Source organism: Siniperca chuatsi, linkage group LG10, assembly GCF_020085105.1.
Source record: "Siniperca chuatsi isolate FFG_IHB_CAS linkage group LG10, ASM2008510v1, whole genome shotgun sequence".
Taxonomy (NCBI): Eukaryota; Metazoa; Chordata; class Actinopteri; order Centrarchiformes; family Sinipercidae; genus Siniperca; species Siniperca chuatsi.
Genome location: NC_058051.1, coordinates 18,421,842 through 18,439,872, shown reverse-complemented (window position 1 = coordinate 18,439,872; position 18,031 = coordinate 18,421,842). Strand labels below are relative to the sequence as shown.

Sequence of the window (18,031 nt, the reverse complement as noted above, 5' to 3'; positions counted from 1 at the left end):
CTTAGGATTTCTTTTAAGACTATAGACTAATATTGTGTTGGACTTTAATCAGTGGAAAACAGCACAGACTTTTATTTATAGCATATACGTTCAGTATAGATAAATGTCAACATGCAATGGTGGCATTTAAATGTATATGCATATTTTATTGAATGCGTGTGAAGGCCCATTGGAGATATTTCTGATTCTGCTTCTTTTTGCGTCTTCTATGTTTACGTTTCTTGGTGCAGCTGCAGTCGCCGTGTTCATCCCTGCAGGCCCAAACGGAAATGAAGCTGGAAGATGAATTGTCTGTCATGTTGACAGCACTGGTTGTAATGACCTTTTTGATTGGTGTTATTTGTTCTTTCATTGATGCATTTTTCTTCTGGATCATCATGCCTGCCTCTTTGCTCAAAGCCTCCCCCATCTTCTGGATGTCTGTCTTTTCTTGAATGTAGGATTTCCTTATCTTTTCCATCTCCTCCTTGTCCATCTCAAGCGCCTTCCTCTCCTCACACATAGCAGCATCTTTTTCAGCGTTGAAAGCCTTTCTCCTCTTACATTTTTCTTTAAGTTTTTTATTGAAGGCTTTTCTTTCTTTTTCCATGTTCTCCTTCTCTAACTGGAAGGCATCTCTCATTCTCTGGATGGTCTTTTCTTGAATGTAGGCCTTCCTCATCATTGCCATCTCTTCCTTTTCTATTCTGAACAAGTCCCTGTCATCAATCATAGCATCGTTTTCAGTATCAAAGGCCTTCTTTTTCATACGTTGTACTCTAAGTTCTTTGTTGAAGGTTTCTCTTTCTCCTTTCATGTTCTCTCTCTCCAATTGGAAAGCCTCCCTCATTCTCTGTATGTCTGACTTTTTTTGAATGTAGGCCTCTCTCGTCATGGCCATCTCTTTCTTTTCTATCTTGAAGGCTTTCCTTTTGTCACACATAGCATTATTTTGTCCATTAAAGGCCTTCCTTCTCCTTTGTTTTGCCTTGAGTTCTTTCTCGAAGGTTTTTCTTTCATTTTTCATATTCTCCTTCTCCAACTGGTAGGCATTCCTCACCTCAGTCATTTGAGCACTCTCTTTGAAAGACCTCCCTCTCTCTGGTCATTCTTTGCCTTTCCTTCTCCAGCTCCTCTTTCATCTTGTTTATGCGTATCTCTTCACACAAAAGTTTCTTACATGTTTCCTCAATAGCAAGTTTTTTGGCTTCTGTCTCCATCTGCCCCTCCAGTCTGTCTTTCTCCAGAGCGCGATGAAAACATCCTGCTGTTTCACACAACAGAATCCTCTCATCTCTGCTGCTCTGGATGGGATGCAAAGACTGGCTCTGCATCACTCTGATAATCTTAGGCTGGAGGTGGTCATATTCTTTACCATCATTAGTAATTTTCTAGAACAGAAGGAAATATGTTTCACATATCTTCAAGAGGACAATCTGTGTGTTTTAAATCATTCAGAGAAGCCATATCTCTATCCTGCCTTTCCCATTTCTCAAATGTGGATCATGTTCTGTACCCTTGGGAAATACCCATTCTACAAGATAAATTTTGACATGTATTTTGGACAAATACTTGAGAAACGAGCAAAAAATACATCATCCAACTGTGTATGTAACAATAGCAAATATCAATTCATTTTAACAGTAAAAATGCATTACTTCTTCCTGGGAGAGGAGACAGTTAGCCTTGTTGTCCAGAGGGATCTTGTCTCTCTGAAGCTGCTTGTCTCTCTGAAGCTGCATTAACTTATATAAACACACGTTTTGTTTTTTTTTTGTGGTGTGAAAGCAAAATCCATCTAAATTCTGTGTCAGCGATCTATATAATTGAGAGATCATGTGGTAACCATGATAACACGTATGCGTGTCAGCACACGAATACCAGCTCTAAACTATATTATAAATGCGGCTGAAGAACAGATACTCTGCTTCTGAAACTTTTCTGGTGGACATTGAAACCGCGACGGAGCCGTGACTGAGTCGCAGCGCAGCAGTAACGCGACGCAGCCATTTGCTGTGTACATTCGGCGTAATGGTCAAGGCGCATACCACATAACCTTTGTTGCATGTCATACCCCCTCTCTCTTCCCATATTCCTATCTCTATACTGTCAAATATCAAATTAAGGTAAAAATGCAAAAAAATCATTTTTTTTCAGCAACATTTTTTGCTTGTCCTACTCCGTGGCAGCTTCTTAATAAGAGGAAAAGTAGCAGCCGCGCAGTAACTCTCTACCACTGTAACAAAACTCCTCATTTTTGTCCTTTCTCTACTTGTCTGTCATATGATGTCCAGTTGCAGTCAGTCTTGACTAATAATGCTCATCAGATAACAGAACTCTTTCTGATACCAAGTTGAATAAACATATATGGTGCAGTGAAGCGCGGATTTCTCCACGAGGGTCCATGTAGCACTGATGATGTAGGTTGACAGTCACCAAAACTGCCCAATAATTGACCTGTCAGTCCACATGGCTTCATGATTACAACTCTTGGTCTGTTTGTAATAAGTCATTGGGAACACCAACCGGACCAGACCTAAAAGTCAACAATGTATATTTTTTTTCTATGCTTCCTGACCAACTAAACCAATCTACAGGTGTGAAAGTAATCTTAGTGAGTGCACCTATTTTATAAATGATCAACAATATAAGATAACCATAAATGCAGCAAACACAACAAACTATAGCCTGTACAGTACAGTATTTTTATTTAATTTTACCATCTCACTGATTATCAGCATTAGCTATTGGATTAGTGTTTTAACCAACCAACTTTAACTCTCCTGGAAGCATGCAGTTCATTTACGTTGATGTGACTACTGTTTCCCTTCACAACTACGAGTTTCTGTCAAATAAACAGGTCTTGCTGTACATTTAGGCAAATACAATACTTACTAACAAAAAAGGTGCGTCCTGTAAAAGTTTAAGCGTCCTGTACTAATTACAAGTGCAATGGGTATTTTGCTTCTCTATGTCTCAGTGTGTTCAATCCTCAGTGCTTTGTGTACTGAAATGACTGCTCTAGCTAACCACAATTCTCTTGAGCCACTTCCATTATGATGTGTAAGTTCTACGCACGCATCACCGTGCAAGCAGTTGCTTAGGTTTTCTCAACATAACAAACTCTCTAGTTCATGCAAGGCATTCAAACTCAAACAAGCTTGATAAATGTTATACAAGCATCAAACATAATGCTATCATATAATTCACACCATTATAAAATACATTACCAACAGCCAACATCAAGTCTCTTTTTTGAAATGAACACCCAACTGTGTTTCTTAAAGGATGATAAAATGCTGCAATTTGATTCCTTTCCACATTGTTCACTAGTTAAAAACATGTAAACAAGTAGCTGTGTGGAGCGTTTTAGGCCATTTTAGACTCTACACATCATAGGTCTAAGTCTTTCTTTGACAGGCTTAGCTCAATATCCATGAGGCTCAGCTGTATTTCATCAGCTTCAGTTGTTTGTCAGTTTCAGCTGTACTTTGTCAGCTTAATGCTAACATTACCATGTGCATATGTTAACATTGGCAAGAGTTGTGGAGGGTTGTAGCTACCTGCACACAGAGATAATGGAGAGATACAGAATGGCTCAAAACTTAGAGGTGATGACTGCAACGTCCATGGTTCGATTTCGGCTGCGTACCTTTGTCGCATGTCATATCCCTATCTCTCTTCCCTTGTTTCCTGTCTGCCTCTATATTATTAAGGCAAAATAACGTAAAATAAACTTTAAAAAAGAAGAGTCATACAACAGCAAGACAGTGTAGTGTTGTTCACCTCATTTTGATCTTCAGTCACAAAATTTGGATTGGGATTTACCAGGAACAAATCCACATAATCTTTTTCCTTCACAAAGTACATTTCCACTCTAGGATGCTATAACTTACAAATCTGTATACAAGGGGAAAAACAGGAGTATAGCTTGGAAGCATAATTCCTTCCCGGTTTCATACTGTATAAGTCATTACATTCCAATCGTATAAGACATAGACCGACCCTGCATGTTTCAAGTCTTCCCAGGACAGGATAAAGCTTTCCCTGACACTTCCTGTATCTAAATATCAAGGGTACATTTTCCTCAATAAAGGGGGACTTTTTTGATATGACAAAACATTCTGGATACAGAAAAGCAAAGCTGGGTTGAGGATCAGCTGAATATGGGTCAGAAGAGAAGCAGCTGAAAGTTCTGTGAATATGTTATGCAGCTAAAAACCTTTGCTGTGAACAAGGGCTGACGTTGCTTTCATGACACAATGGGATGAAGTTTAGCTTAGATCATTTAAAAGTCGTTTGAGTCGCGGGCTTCCTCCTCATAAAATTATCATCTCTGAATAAGTCAACTAAACACAGTTCATAGGGCTATTAATCTCTTGTATATGTTCCCCCACTGATGAAAAGAGTCAATATCTATACCAGACACACACACACACACACACACACACACACACACGGACATGTGTCATCCCCCTGGACAGCTTTGAGGGTTAAGATGATGCATCTGTGTTATTACGACAAGCTCTCTATCTTCACGACAAACAGGTCCAATTCCCCACCACCCAGAGTGTCGGAGATGATGACACACATGCTGATGACAGGTCAGCTGGTGTGTCATAATGTTTTCTGCCTTTGTTTGTGTGTGTGTGTGTGTGTGTGTGTGTGTGTGTGTGTGTGTGGGAATGTGTGCACTCTCTTCCCAGTCAGAAGGAACTGACATCTGGAGAACTAAGAGCAAAAACTGTCTGTAGGATGTTTATGTGGGTGTAATATAAAATGAACAAAAAAAGTAATGTAAATAACAACACGGAGTCCGTTTGGTGTATCAAACTGTAGTTTGTGAACCTCTTCGTGTTGTTACATTTCTTCCCTGGCCCTGTGTTGTTTTGGATGTTTTGAGCCATTCAGCTTTTATATTTGTTTATTTAATTTTCATTTTTACATAGTGATTAAAAAGCTTGACTCCTTTAGCTTAACTCACCTTTAACAGATTTAACATTTTTTACCAAATATTTAAAGCGTCAAGAGACGAGTTCAAGTACATACAAATGGGAGTACTTCAGTAAGACCACACTTCTAGAGTATCTGTTGGACTTCTCTGACTTTGTTTAAGGCTCTGTTGCCCCCATCCGTGTTTGAACTGAAGTATGCCTCTTTAGCCCCTCTTTGGTGCAGCAATAACATTTTAATACAGCGAGTGATACTTTACATAGTGGAGAAATTACTCCCAGACTAGTGGGCAGATACAGACACAGATAGACACACAGTGCTAAACACTTTTGAAATTATAATAGTGCACCACTGCAGAGACTACCTTAAACTGCAGCATGTATCACTCATTGGTGCCCTATTTTCTGTCTGGGGAGAGTACGAGGATTTTTATCTTTTCCTAGGGGCCTCTCCATGAACAGTCACCATGACTTATAGCACGGTCCCATGATGTCATTGCTGTAGCTTGAGCCCTACATTGATCCTAATAGTAAGAGGCTGACTAAAAACGTAACTAAAAATAATGAGGAACTGGTCTTTAAATGAAAAAAGAAAATGTATATGCTAGGTTTGTGCGGGCATTTTTGGTCTTACGTATCACAACACAGAACAGTGGCAGCTCTGTTTGGGCCCTTGGTCTAAGAGACCATGACCAATGCATAATGATGCATTTATTTATTTATTTTTTCATTTTAGGTTCTTTTTTTTTTTTCTTTCGCTGGGGGGGTAGGGGCGTGGGAGGTACACACGCATAGCCGGTTGTGGTGTGGTTTTGGCATACATGTGTTATTCATGTTCAAACATTGTGGTTGTCTCAATCCATATTCATGCTTTTAAAAAGGCTGGCTGTGTGCATGGAAGTATAGTATCCCCTATCATGTTCCCTCCCTATAGCAACCACAGCCAGAGCGATTCGATTACATCTGCTTGGGCTGCATTGGGCATAAGTGTGTATGTTTGTGTGTATGTATCTATCTAGAAGGATGCCGTGTACGCAAGGGTCTCTGTTAGTTATGATAGTGTCTAGCAGGTCTCCCCCAGACTTTCTCAGGGGAACCCAGCTCTGTTTCAGTTCACCCTCTGCCAGACTCTTTCAACACTTGCTCTGGCCTGGTGTCATCGGCACGGCTAGGCCTTTGATTGTGAAGAAAAGTAGAGCAAGAGAGTGATATAGAGATAAATAGAGATGTTCCCTGGCATTCTACATTTCCTCTGTTACCTCTCCCCCATTTTGATCCCTCTCTCTGTGGAGCAATTACTCTCCTGTCCATTTTTCCTAATTTTCTGAGCTTTCATTTTTGTTGAAATACACTCCATGTTCATGTCCCATGTTGAATCAATGAATAAATACCGTCTAATGACCGTCCTCTGTTAATGTCGTATTCATTTGAGCAAACTACTGTACCAGTGCAGGCTTATGCTGATCATGTTTTCCCAAAAAACCTTCAGTGCTCCTTTCTCTCTCTTTTCTTTCCCTCCTCCCACATGTTTTACACACCGCCCCAAAACAACACTGCCACTTTTGAATTTGATGCATATGGATAGCGAGGGGAAGTGCTGCATGGTGATAGAAAGGAAAATATTAGTCCACCATTGGCACAGTGTGTGTGTGTGTGTGTGTGTGTGTGTGTGTGTGTGTGTGCATATGTACTGTGTATAAACAAATATGAGCATTCCTTACGGCTTTTGTGTCCAGATGTGTCTTACAGACAATGATCTCTCTCCAATTTTAAATTCTTTCTTAAAACAGTCATATAATAAATGTTATCTCCTAAAAAGGCTATTATGTCCAATTACACACCATTACAAGGGCTGGGTATCAATACTTTTTGATTACTGACTGAAATGTGACCACAGCACAGAGTACTGAAAATTGTCAAGTGCCGCAAGTTGGCATCAATTGCTTTGTCAGATTCTTAGTCTTGTTTACTTAATCTTTAGTCAGGTATTTCCTGAGCTAAATCAGGAAACTGATAATTTTAGACTGGGTTTTATCTAGGCAAAGTTCTTATACTGCTACATCGGTTAAGACAACACTGAATACTGATGCATTGAGAAGTGTGGCACATTTTGTTAAATGATAAAATGGTTTTGTAGAAAAAAACAGGTTATATTCTTCAAACTAAGGTAGTGAAAAAAGTATCTATTAAACCTCGGGTATATCATATTTGCACTTGTAACGATACCCAGCCCTAACCAGTGCTATTACAACTTGTAGTTTAACCCCAAAATAATGTTATGAATTAAAACTTGAATATCATTACTGACTAAGAAGACTATAATGTTCATTGCATGAAGCTGTCACCTGACTTCATGCAGTAAACTTGCAGAATCACATCAGTGTCTGAATTTGGGTAGTCTGTATGCATTGCCCTGGTCAAACAGTATGTACAGTGTGTGTGGTAGGGCCAGGTCATGAAAGATTATTCACCCCAAAATTAGAAAATTGCATTGGCCTCCTAAATGTTAAGTGCTCTGATATTTGAAGCTTCATGAGGATGTTGTGTGGCAGTTAATAAACAGTGAATGACTGACAGACTTACCTAACCTATATACACTGTAGGGTACACTGTAAGGATTCCAGGTGAGTAATTATGTGTAAGTAACAGCTGTATTTCTCAGAGATCCTTACAGATAACTCTTTACTGCATGTGCACGAGCATGTGTGTGATCTTGATGGATCTGTGATGAGGCCACCGATGCCTTTCATCCTAATGGATTCCATCTGACCAATCACAGTGCAGAGACATGGCTACAGATAAGTCTGTTGGAGCTGGGGAGGTTCCGGTAAACAGCCTGTGATAGGCCCCCCTGTATCCCCCTCTGCTCCTATCAGCAATCAGCCGGGGTTAATGGTGAGAGCCTGAGGCTGGCTGATTGGAGCCAGGCTACACATCAGTCAAGACAAACCCAGTGTTGGGCCATATGTCAGGCTCCAGCTATTCAAATCTGTCTTCTTCCTGACCACAACACGTGCACTTCAGTTCAAGAAATCAGACGTGTTTGATGACTCTCTCCGACTTGATGAAGAACTTAAACCTGACTGTATCCTGATGATGACACAAGCCATAACTCAGGCTGACCTGTTTCGACCTAACCTGTTGGCAGTCAAGTGTTAGTATTTCATACTTTAAGATCTGAGACAGGCACTTCAGTTTCTGTCGAACCCTCTCAGATGAAAGTGGGTCACAATTTGACTTTCTGCCTCTCAGTTGAACCGTATGACTGTATGGTGTATTTGACCTGTCTGACCAGATCACTGTAAAGTGGGCCTGGGTCAGAAGCTACGGGTTGCACACAGTTGCTGTGGTCCCCACCGGGTGGCCACATATGATTCCTTTCTTTATTTCCTTCTTTCTTTCTTTCCTTCTTTCAGATCAAAGGGCTCCCATTCCTTCTCTCCAAAAAGGAGAAAAAGAAAAGAATTAATACTAATGGTGCTGGGAGCAGAGGTATAAAGCGTCAGGGTAATTACCCAGCAATCACTGCAGCATTCCGCAGCTGAGGGGGGGCAGAGATAGGGTCTTGAGCCTAAAGAGCATGGACATGGATCAACTTGGCCGGCACACACACAGACACACTCACACTCACGTACAGCCTAGCTTGCACAAGTGCAATCTGTCTTCATTGAACAGCTCTGGGTCTGCAGGAGTCTCTCCCTGCTCATTTTGCTCTGTGGTCGACCAGGAGAAATCACAATGAAAACAACACTTGCTTCGTCTTTCTCAATGTTTCTCTATCATTCTTCGTTTGCATGTCTGCATCTCTGTTGTATGTGTAAGTGTACATATGTGTGTGTTAGAGTGTCTGTGTGTTGATGTCTGTTTGATATGTATGAATGCAGTGGAGGATCTCTGTGTGAATGACATTCTGGAGGAATGTGTGGGGAGAGGGGGAGGATGTCTGCTTGTCATATGTGTAAGTGCTATATGCAGCCCCCATCGCCTGATCCTGGCCCGACATTCATGATAATAATCAGACTGATTGTGTGTGTGCATGTGTGTGTGTGTGTGTGTATTCCTCAGAGATCAGTACTGTATGTTCAGAATAAACCACATGTTACAATACACATACAGAATTAGACAAATGGATATGGTTTCCTGTTTGTGCATGTGTGTTCATATGCAAATGTCTTTATGCACGTACATGAACAGTAGGCCTCATTTATCAAGCTACTTAAATATTTTTGTTTCAGTAGCCGCAAATTAGGATTGATAAAAGTTTTGGGTGTTTTTTTTTGTTGGACTTTTTTAGACATTGGACAAAAGTTTGCACACATCTGAGCCCAAAAGCCAAAACTAGGATTTGTGTGAGCAGTTGTATTTTCATGGGTATCTTTAACTTTTATTGATTAAAGGAGTTAAACAGTTCTCTATTGGGTAATATCGTAAAGAAAGATTATGCAGCTTATGGAAATAATATCTGTAGCTCACACTGGCTCTGAACATGTTTGTACTCCTGAATTAGGCAATAATGGTTTAATGCCTAATGCTTAATCGGAAGGAACGGCCCCCCTGATCTGAACCCGAGCGGTGTTCAGTTGTTGGACTTCTGTGCTAGTTACAGTCTGTCCATAACTAACACCATGTTCAAGCACAAGGGTGTCCATCAGTGCACGTGGCACCAGGACACCCTAGGCCGGAGGTCGATGATCGACTTTGTTGTCGTATCATCTGACCTCCGGCCGCGTGTCTTGGACACTCGGGTGAAGAGAGGGGCGGAGCTGTCAACCGATCACCACCTGGTGGTGAGTTGGATCCGCTGGACGGGGGAGGAAGCCGGACAGACTTGGCAGGCCCAAGCGTATCGTGAGGGTCTGCTGGGAACGTCTGGCGGAGCCCTCTGTCAGCAGGGTCTACAACTCACACCTCCGGGAGAGCTTCTCCCAGATCCCGGGGGAGGTTGGGGACATTGAGTCCGAGTGGACCATGTTTTCCACCTCCATTGTCGATGCGGCGGCTCGTAGCTGTGGTCGCAAGGTTTCTGGTGCCTGTCGCGCGGCAATCCCCGAACACGGTGGTGGACGCCGAAGTAAGGGATGCCGTCAGGCTGAAGAAGGAGTCCTATCGGGCCTTGTTGGCTCGTGGGACTCCCGAGGCAGCTGACAGGTACCGGCAGGCTAAGCGTGCTGCAGCCCGTGGCGGTCACAGAGGCAAAAACTCAGGACTGGGAGAGGTTCGGAGAGGCCATGGAGGAGGACTATCGGTCGGCCTCAAAGAAATTCTGGCAAACCGTCCGACGGCTCAGGAGGGGGAAGCAGTGCTTCACCAACACCTTGTACGGTGCGGGTGGAGAGCTGTTGACCTCGACTGGGGATGTTGTCGGACGGTGGAAGGAATACTTTGAGGATCTCCTCAATCCCGCTGTCACGTCTTCCGAAGAGGAAGCGGAGGCTGGGGACCCGGAGGCGGACTCATCCATCACCCTGGCCGAAGTCACTGAGGTTGTTGGCAAGCTCCTTGGTGGCAAGGCTTCGGGGTGGATGAGATCCGTCCTGAGTATCTTAAGTCTCTGGATGTTGTGGGACTGTCTTGGCTGACACGTCTCTGCAACATCGCGTGGCGGTCTGGGACAGTGCCTCTGGACTGGCAGACCGGGGTGGTGGTCCCTCTGTATAAGAAAGGGGACCGGAGGGTGTGTTCCAATCACAGAGGGATCACACTTCTCAGCCTCCCGGTAAGGTCTATTCCAGGGTACTGAGAGGAGAATTCGTCCGATAGTCGAACCTCGGATTCAGGAGGAGCAGAGTGGTTTTCGTCCCGGTCGTGGAACACTGGACCAGCTCTATACTCTCCATCGGGTGCTCGAGGGTTCATGGGAGTTTGCCCAACCAGTCCACATGTGCTTTGTGGATCTGGAGAAGGCATTCGACCGTGTGCCCGGGGCGCTTTGTGGGGAGTGCTCTGGGAGTATGGGGTCCGGGGCCCTTTGCTAAGGGCTGTCCGGTCCCTGTATAACCGAGCAGGACCTGTGTTCGCATTGCCGGCAGTAAGTCAGACCTGTCCCGGTGCATGTTGGACTCCGCCAGGGCTGCCCTTTGTCACCGGTTCTGTTCATAATTTATATGGACAGAATTTCTAGGCGCAGTCAGGGGCCGGAGGGTGTCCGGTTTGGGAACCACAGGATCTCATCTCTGCTGTTTGCAGATGATGTCGTTCTGATGGCTTCTTCAAACCAGGACCTGCAGCATGCACTGGGACGGTTTGCAGCCGAGTGTGAAGCAGCTGGGATGAGAATCAGCTCTTCCAAATCTGAGGCCAAATCTGAGGTTCTTGACCGGAAAAAGGTGGTTTGCTCTCTTCGCGTGGGTGGGGAGTCCTTGCCCCAAGTGGAGGAGTTTAAGTATCTCGGGGTCTTGTTCACGAGTGAGGGACGGATGGAGCGTGAGATTGACAGGCGGATCGGTGCAGCGTCTGCAGTGATGCGGGCGCTGTATCGGACCGTTGTGGTAAAGAAGGAGCTGAGTCGAAAGACAAAGCTCTCGATTTATCGGTCAATCTACGCTCCTGCCCTCACCTATGGTCATGAGCTTTGGGTAGTGACCGAAAGGACAAGATCGCGGATACAAGCGGCCGAAATGGGCTTCCTCCGCCGAGTGGCTGGGCGCTCCCTTAGAGATAGGGTGAGGAGCTCAGTCACACGGGGAGCTCGAGTAGAGCCGCTGCTCCTCCATCGTCGAGAGGAGCCAGCTGAGGTGGCTAGGGCATCTGATCCGGATGCCTCCTGGACGCCTCCTCGGGAGGTGTTCTGGGCATGTCCCACCGGGAGGCGGCCCGGGAAGACCCAGGACACGCTGGAGGGACTATGTCTCTCGGCTGGCCTGGGAACGCCTCGGGATCCCCCCGGAGGAGCTGGAGGAAGTGTCTGGGGCGAAGGAAGTCTGGGAGTCCCTGCTTAGACTGCTGCCCCCGCGACCCGGCCCCGGATAAGCGGAAGAAGATGGATGGATGGATGGGTTTAATGCAGATTATTACTTTTTAGGAAGTGTTTCTGATGAGGCAGTTCTGTGAGGAAAGGTTTTTTTCAAAACTGTGTGTTTTTAGTTCAGTGACTTAAGTTAGGGCTTTTTTCCTGGTTACTCACAGCCTAGGCATTAAGAGCAAACAAATATCAACCATTTTAGATAGTTGTTTTAACTTGTGCAGAACATGACTTTAATGTTCTTTTAGCCTGCATGCAATGTTAAAATAATTCACTGAACCCTTCAGTAAAGCCTCCTCACCACCTTGCTGATGATGGCATCTGCACTTATCCATTTTGGAGATCTTATCTGCAATTCCTTGGCCCCCTCCTGAAGTTTTATCTGCATGCAGTTGTTCGTTTTTTGTATTTCAAGTTTCATGTCATGCTTTGTTGTTTTCCTTCTTTCATGTGGCATTCCATAAATTACATTATATTAATGTTATCTGTAATTTGTTTTTAAATTATAGCCTTTGTGAACCAGAAACCCCAGCACTTTGGCTACTAAGTAATGTGTTTGTTCTGGAGAACAGTTTTTAGTGTTACCTTTTTTTCCTGATCTTTTTTCAGCCAATTTAACATAATTTCTTACTTTTTATTTCTTTGTGGGTGTTCTGCTTTTCTTTATTTAATGTTTCTGAGGTTGTACCATAATTATTAACTTATAACTAAGGTCATGTGATGGACGCCATGTGATTGTACTTCCAATTTAGGAATGATCGGGATTTATCCCTGTATGCACGCTGACAACCTCATGTATCTGAACAAATACAGGGAAAGTTGCTTGTTTCTAAAAAAATATATAAGGGAACTTGATAAATGAGGCTCATCATGTGTATTCATCTGTGTTCTCCTTGCTTGTTTCTCTGTATTCATATAGTGTATTTCTCTGCTTTTGTGTATGTTTATGGGCCTTTGCGCTTACATTGAAATGAGAGTATGTGTGTGTTGCTGATGGACACAGAACACCTTTGTCTTTCTGAACAGGCACTGGTGGTTAAGAGCTAAGTTAATGTTCGGGCAACAGAGAGGAAGCTCAGAGGCCTCAGTTGTTAGAAAATTCTGTCTCTTTCATTTGCTCCCAGTTCCAGTTTGACAAATCTTTATTTTTTCCTCAGCTGTAGGATGGGCGAGGACCTGCCTGTTTGCCACTGGATCCTGCCTCTGCATGGTTTATGGTTTGGAGGCAAATGAGGTTTGGTAGAGAACAGCACAGCAGATATAGAGAGACATGCAGGCATGCTAGCACACACGCTGATTCATAATGGCACAAAACGTGTTTTTGTGCAGATGTGCCCAGCCCTCTTCTGCAGGCAAGTGTTGGCCAACAGATCAAGCACAGAAATTTTCTTTTTTTCATTCTTTCATCAGGGGGAAAGATTTTGTGACTCTCTTTTGCTCTCTTTGAGGAGGAAAAAATAAAGAATGATCTCTCCATTTCCTTGTTTAGAAAAGTGTGGATGATTTCAGAACCTGAGCACTGTGCTTCTTGACCCTCCCTTCTCTTCCTCCATCTCTCGGGCACCACTTGTCTTATGAAGTCATTGTGCTCCGTCGTTCTGCTCGATAACAGATGAGTAATGACTCCTAGAGCAAAGCAGCATGACATCAGGAAGGTCATTTGAGGGGAATAGGGGAGAGGTGTCATTTTCTGCTTTAAGGGTCTCTGTGTCACATTGCCCTCCTTACATTCCCAGCCAGTCGACTCAGAGATCTGGTGGGGACTCCACAGCTATGGGTATATGGTGGCAGTTCCCTTTCAGTAGCTAACACCATTTGTGCAGTGTAATGTTTCCTAACAATTATATGTTTAGCTGCTACTCTTATTCAAGGAAAGTTATAATGATGTAGCATGCAGAAGGTGAGTGTCTTGCTCAATTGTTCATGTAAAGTCTAGGACCAGAAAGGACAGTATCTCTCTATGTTACCCTGCTCTATAAAGCAAAGGTGTGCAGTATCACATCATAAATATGGAGATCACTTATTCAAAGAACTTGGGGAATTTAAGTCTCCTCTGTGGTTATGTGCCATTCTGATGTCCTCACAAAGTGGATGCTTGAAAGACAAAAACAAAACTTAAACATAACATTTTTAAATTCAGGAGTTGTCATAAGTGGATAAATGGGCCTGTTGCAGGAAATTGCCACATGGGGGCGCCAACTTACACAGTATCAGGGCTTCCACAGTCCGCCAGTGTTGCCGTGTTGCTGTTTCACAGGCAGAGAAGGGGTGGTGGTGGAACAGGGGTTAAATGAAGTGCAAGCCCACCCTCCTCACACTGAAAAGGTCACTGTCTTCCCTGAACTTCATGACCAAACTGTGTTTCTCTTTGAAGAGCCACATCTAAGTGCTCAGGAGTAGGAGGAAAAGCTCTGATGGCAGGAGATGGGAACAGTATGCAGGTGTACATGTTTTAGTATACTGCAACACACACACAGACACACACAAACATCATAAAATTCCAAGTTTAATATGTACATGCTTTACTTGGATCGCAGTATGTGATCGTGGAGCACTTGAAGTAGCAGTATGATATTTCCACTATGTTGTCTTTCATCGTGTTTCTGTCTGACTGTGACCTAGATTTCTCTGGGGAAGTACACACTGTGTTACTACATTTTGTTCAGTTTGCGGTTATTGTCCCTCTGTGTATTCGTGTGTGGCTGTGTGTGTGCGTGTGTATGTACATGCATGCACATACGTGTCGCTGCCAGGATCTTTGGGTTTTACAACTGTCCCTGTCATATTTTCAGAGGCGATGACAAGCGCAGAGAAATGAGTTGCCTTTAAGAAAGGGCGACCAATTATTGTTTGGTATTTTTATTGGTCCAAAAGAGTTTTAAAAATACAAATGATTGTATTTTTATAGTGGTCACGCTCCACGCTGGTCTTCTTTGTATTCTGCAGAAATAATTCCTCTGGAGGCCACGGAGGCCTAGTTCTTAGTTTGGATGGAAGACAGACGGGTCGACCGGGTTTGTGGTTCTGCTCCGGAACAAGCTGCTTTTAGATCACGATTTTTCGCCAGAGACACAGGACCTGATACTGTTTCACTAACTTCTCTCCCATTACATTAGACTCAGCGACCATCTTTGTTCCCATATTTTTACATGTACAGTGTATTTTTCGTGTTGCAGTACTGTAATAATTTCTTAACTGGCAGCTGTAAAGCCCTTCTCTGCATCTTTTTGTTTTTTACATCATTATATCAATGATGATTATTCAGTTAATCAACCACTATTTTGCAAAAGTTGTTGATTAGTAAAAGTCACTAGTAATGAAATCTCAACATCCCATAGCCTTCCAATGTTTTAAAGTACTTTACTATTCAGCTGTATATTGGAGCTACAACTATAACTATAATGTCGATAACATGTGCAAAGTCGGGGTCAGTAAAAGGTAACCGCGCATCAACACTCCCTCTTTTAAGGAGAACCTGGTCCCGTCCTATCAGCTCATTGATAAAGTTATCAGAGTCAAAATAGTATGGTTGTAAACAGTGGGGAGCCATGTGTGTGGGAGATGACTGAGACAGACAGTCCACACCGCAGTGCCTGGCCCATAGAGTCATGGTAGCTGCCTATCGTAGGTGGTCTCCTTCAGCGGGAGGTGTCTGTGGTTGGAGAGTGGGATGACATATGCACAGTGGTTTAATGATAAAAGCCTGTGTGTGTGTGTGTGTGTGTGTGTGTGTGTGTGTGTGTGTGTGTGTGTGTGTGTGTGAGATGCGGGAGTATAGTTTGAGGTAACCTCGTACACTGAGAGATAAAATGAATGGCTGCTGTTCTCATCATAACAATCAAGCTACTGGACAGGAGGCCCCCCTCTCTCCCAGAAAGGCATACGGTTGCCCTGCGCCTCGCCTGTTCACAAAAGGCATTTCTCTTCGGAGGGTATGTTTTGACTTTGAGAATTCTGACAGAATTCCTTGCCCTCTTTCCCATATCCATGAGTCACGTGACTTGTTCTCATCCGCTGATACCACGTTTAAGTTGTGTTGAACGTTTTTCTGCACAATTTCACAGAAGGCAGAGCGACAAGGCTAAATATTTCATCGAGGGGTTGTTATTTTTTGCAACCAGGCCAAAGCAAATATCGGCCTGGTGAAGAATGTAATCATTTATCTAAGACCAGGGGCAGCATGCTCAATTTGACCTGAAATAGGGCTCTGTGGTGCCCATAGGGACAGGGAGCTAGGGTGTGCATGAGTACATATGTATATGTTTCGGTGCGTATTTAGGAGAACAAGGTATGTCAAACCTACTGAGCTACTACAACTAGAGGCCAAAGCCAGATATTTGGTTTGTTTGTACTTCCTCCTCTGTTTACTGCGAGTGGAGATAAGCATGTTCCAGCGTCAGTTGTTGTTTAATCTGTGGGGGGTTCTCCGGTGCTTCATGATGTTGAGATCATGAATGTTAAAATGTATCTAGCTTTAGCGCTCAAGTGCCTACATCCCTTGGAAAATAAGTTAAAAGTACCTCTTCAGCCCACACACTTAAAATGAGCATAATATAAGAGAATAAATGAGGAAACCCATATTAACCTCACCTCTCTCAGTCCCTTTCTCTTTCACAGTGTCCGCCCTAAAATCCCATCTAACACACCCATGGCAATCATGGATTTCTGGGAATTTTATCTGACTTCGGTAGTGTGAAGCTTTCCCATCATTCCCTGAAGGGTTTAATGTCTCTATCGCTTGTGGACTGACCTACCAGAGCCTTTAGCTTGGTTGTGTAATGACTGTCATTAACCTATCAAGATCTGCCGAAGGGTCCTGGCTGCTTTTTCCCACCCCCTCCTGCCACTTTCCCCCCATTGCCAAAACCAAGATGGCTCCTTTAAATCCTTGCTCTTGCCCTCCAGGGAGCAGAGAACACCAAAGTCTACAGTCTAATTGGATTCATTTGTAAAATAGCTGTGGAAATTTGGACATTATCTATCTATGTACCCATGACTGGAATGCAGCTTATTCTCCCCACTGGACATTTTTTACCCTGTCACCATTTTAGTTCAAATGTAGTCTCTTGATGGCCTGAAGTGCTTTTCTTGTTTTTATTGGATTCTCATGTTCATTAAATAATGAATTCTTTTCAGTGCATGTGCCTTTCTTTCGTACAACACAAGCCCTGATCTGAGAAAGGACCATTTGGGTCAAATGTGGTATTAATGCTTTGCAGCAGCGAGTGAATGGTGCTTTGTCTGTCTGTAGAAAAACCACTAAAGAAGACTGAGTTGGAGACAGGAAAATAGATTATCTCAGTGTGTAGGTCTCAAGGAATCTCAGGGAGTCAATCAACTTTTCAAATTGAACTACCTTTTTTATCAAGATGATATTGATTCAGAATTTAAAGGAATGTTTGTGTTATAAGCCACAAGCAAGTTACAATGTCCTGTCACCAGATGTGCTGTCCCTTTGTAACTAATTTGTAGACCTCTGGAGTCTCATTGCATTGCACTGTGTCCTACCCCAGCTGCATCTGCTAGTGTTTTGTTTGGTACAGCCTGGAGCATTTTGTATTTGTGTGTATGCCTGTGTGTCTGAGTATGCCTCTGCATGTGTCTTTCTGTGTGTTTGTGATCTGTTTTGCGGATGTTCATCAGATAAAGGCTGTTGAACACCACAACTGGCTATTACACCACCACTTTAGTAACATGAGGTTAGCCACAGAAAGGCAGATGCAGAGACAAAGTCCTGTAAGTCAATGTGCTGAATTAACTCTTAGTATAACACTACTGAACTGGTACTGAAGCTGATTTGGTCACACTATCCAGTGACTGTGTTGTTTACACCTCTCCACTAAGTCATCTACTCAGCAGTAGAATTAACTTCTTCCCTCTTCATGGATCCAATCGTAATTGTCTTGACCCAAGCTGTAAAGTGGAGACTTTCATTACTGCTCATCTTTGAGATGCCAGGCCAGAGTGGAAGACATTACAGCAGGAAATTGGAGATTGCAGCCAGAGGCTGAGCCCACTGTTCAGTGTCTAGATTCATCTTCTCAATCGAAGATTTCTTTCTGTGGTTCTTCGGTACCACAAGGTCTCCAGTCACGATAGTCAAGTTGGGTACATTGAACGAATGCTAGTTAACCTTTCA

At 43.4% G+C, this 18,031-nt stretch overlaps 1 protein-coding gene across 8 annotated transcripts in view; it reads left to right on the top strand.

Annotated features, from left to right (window-relative positions):
- LOC122882453 (ERC protein 2-like) overlaps positions 1 to 18,031 on the top strand; it is a 152,254-nt gene that overhangs the window by 38,566 nt on the left and 95,657 nt on the right. The gene's annotated exons all lie outside the window — the stretch shown is intronic.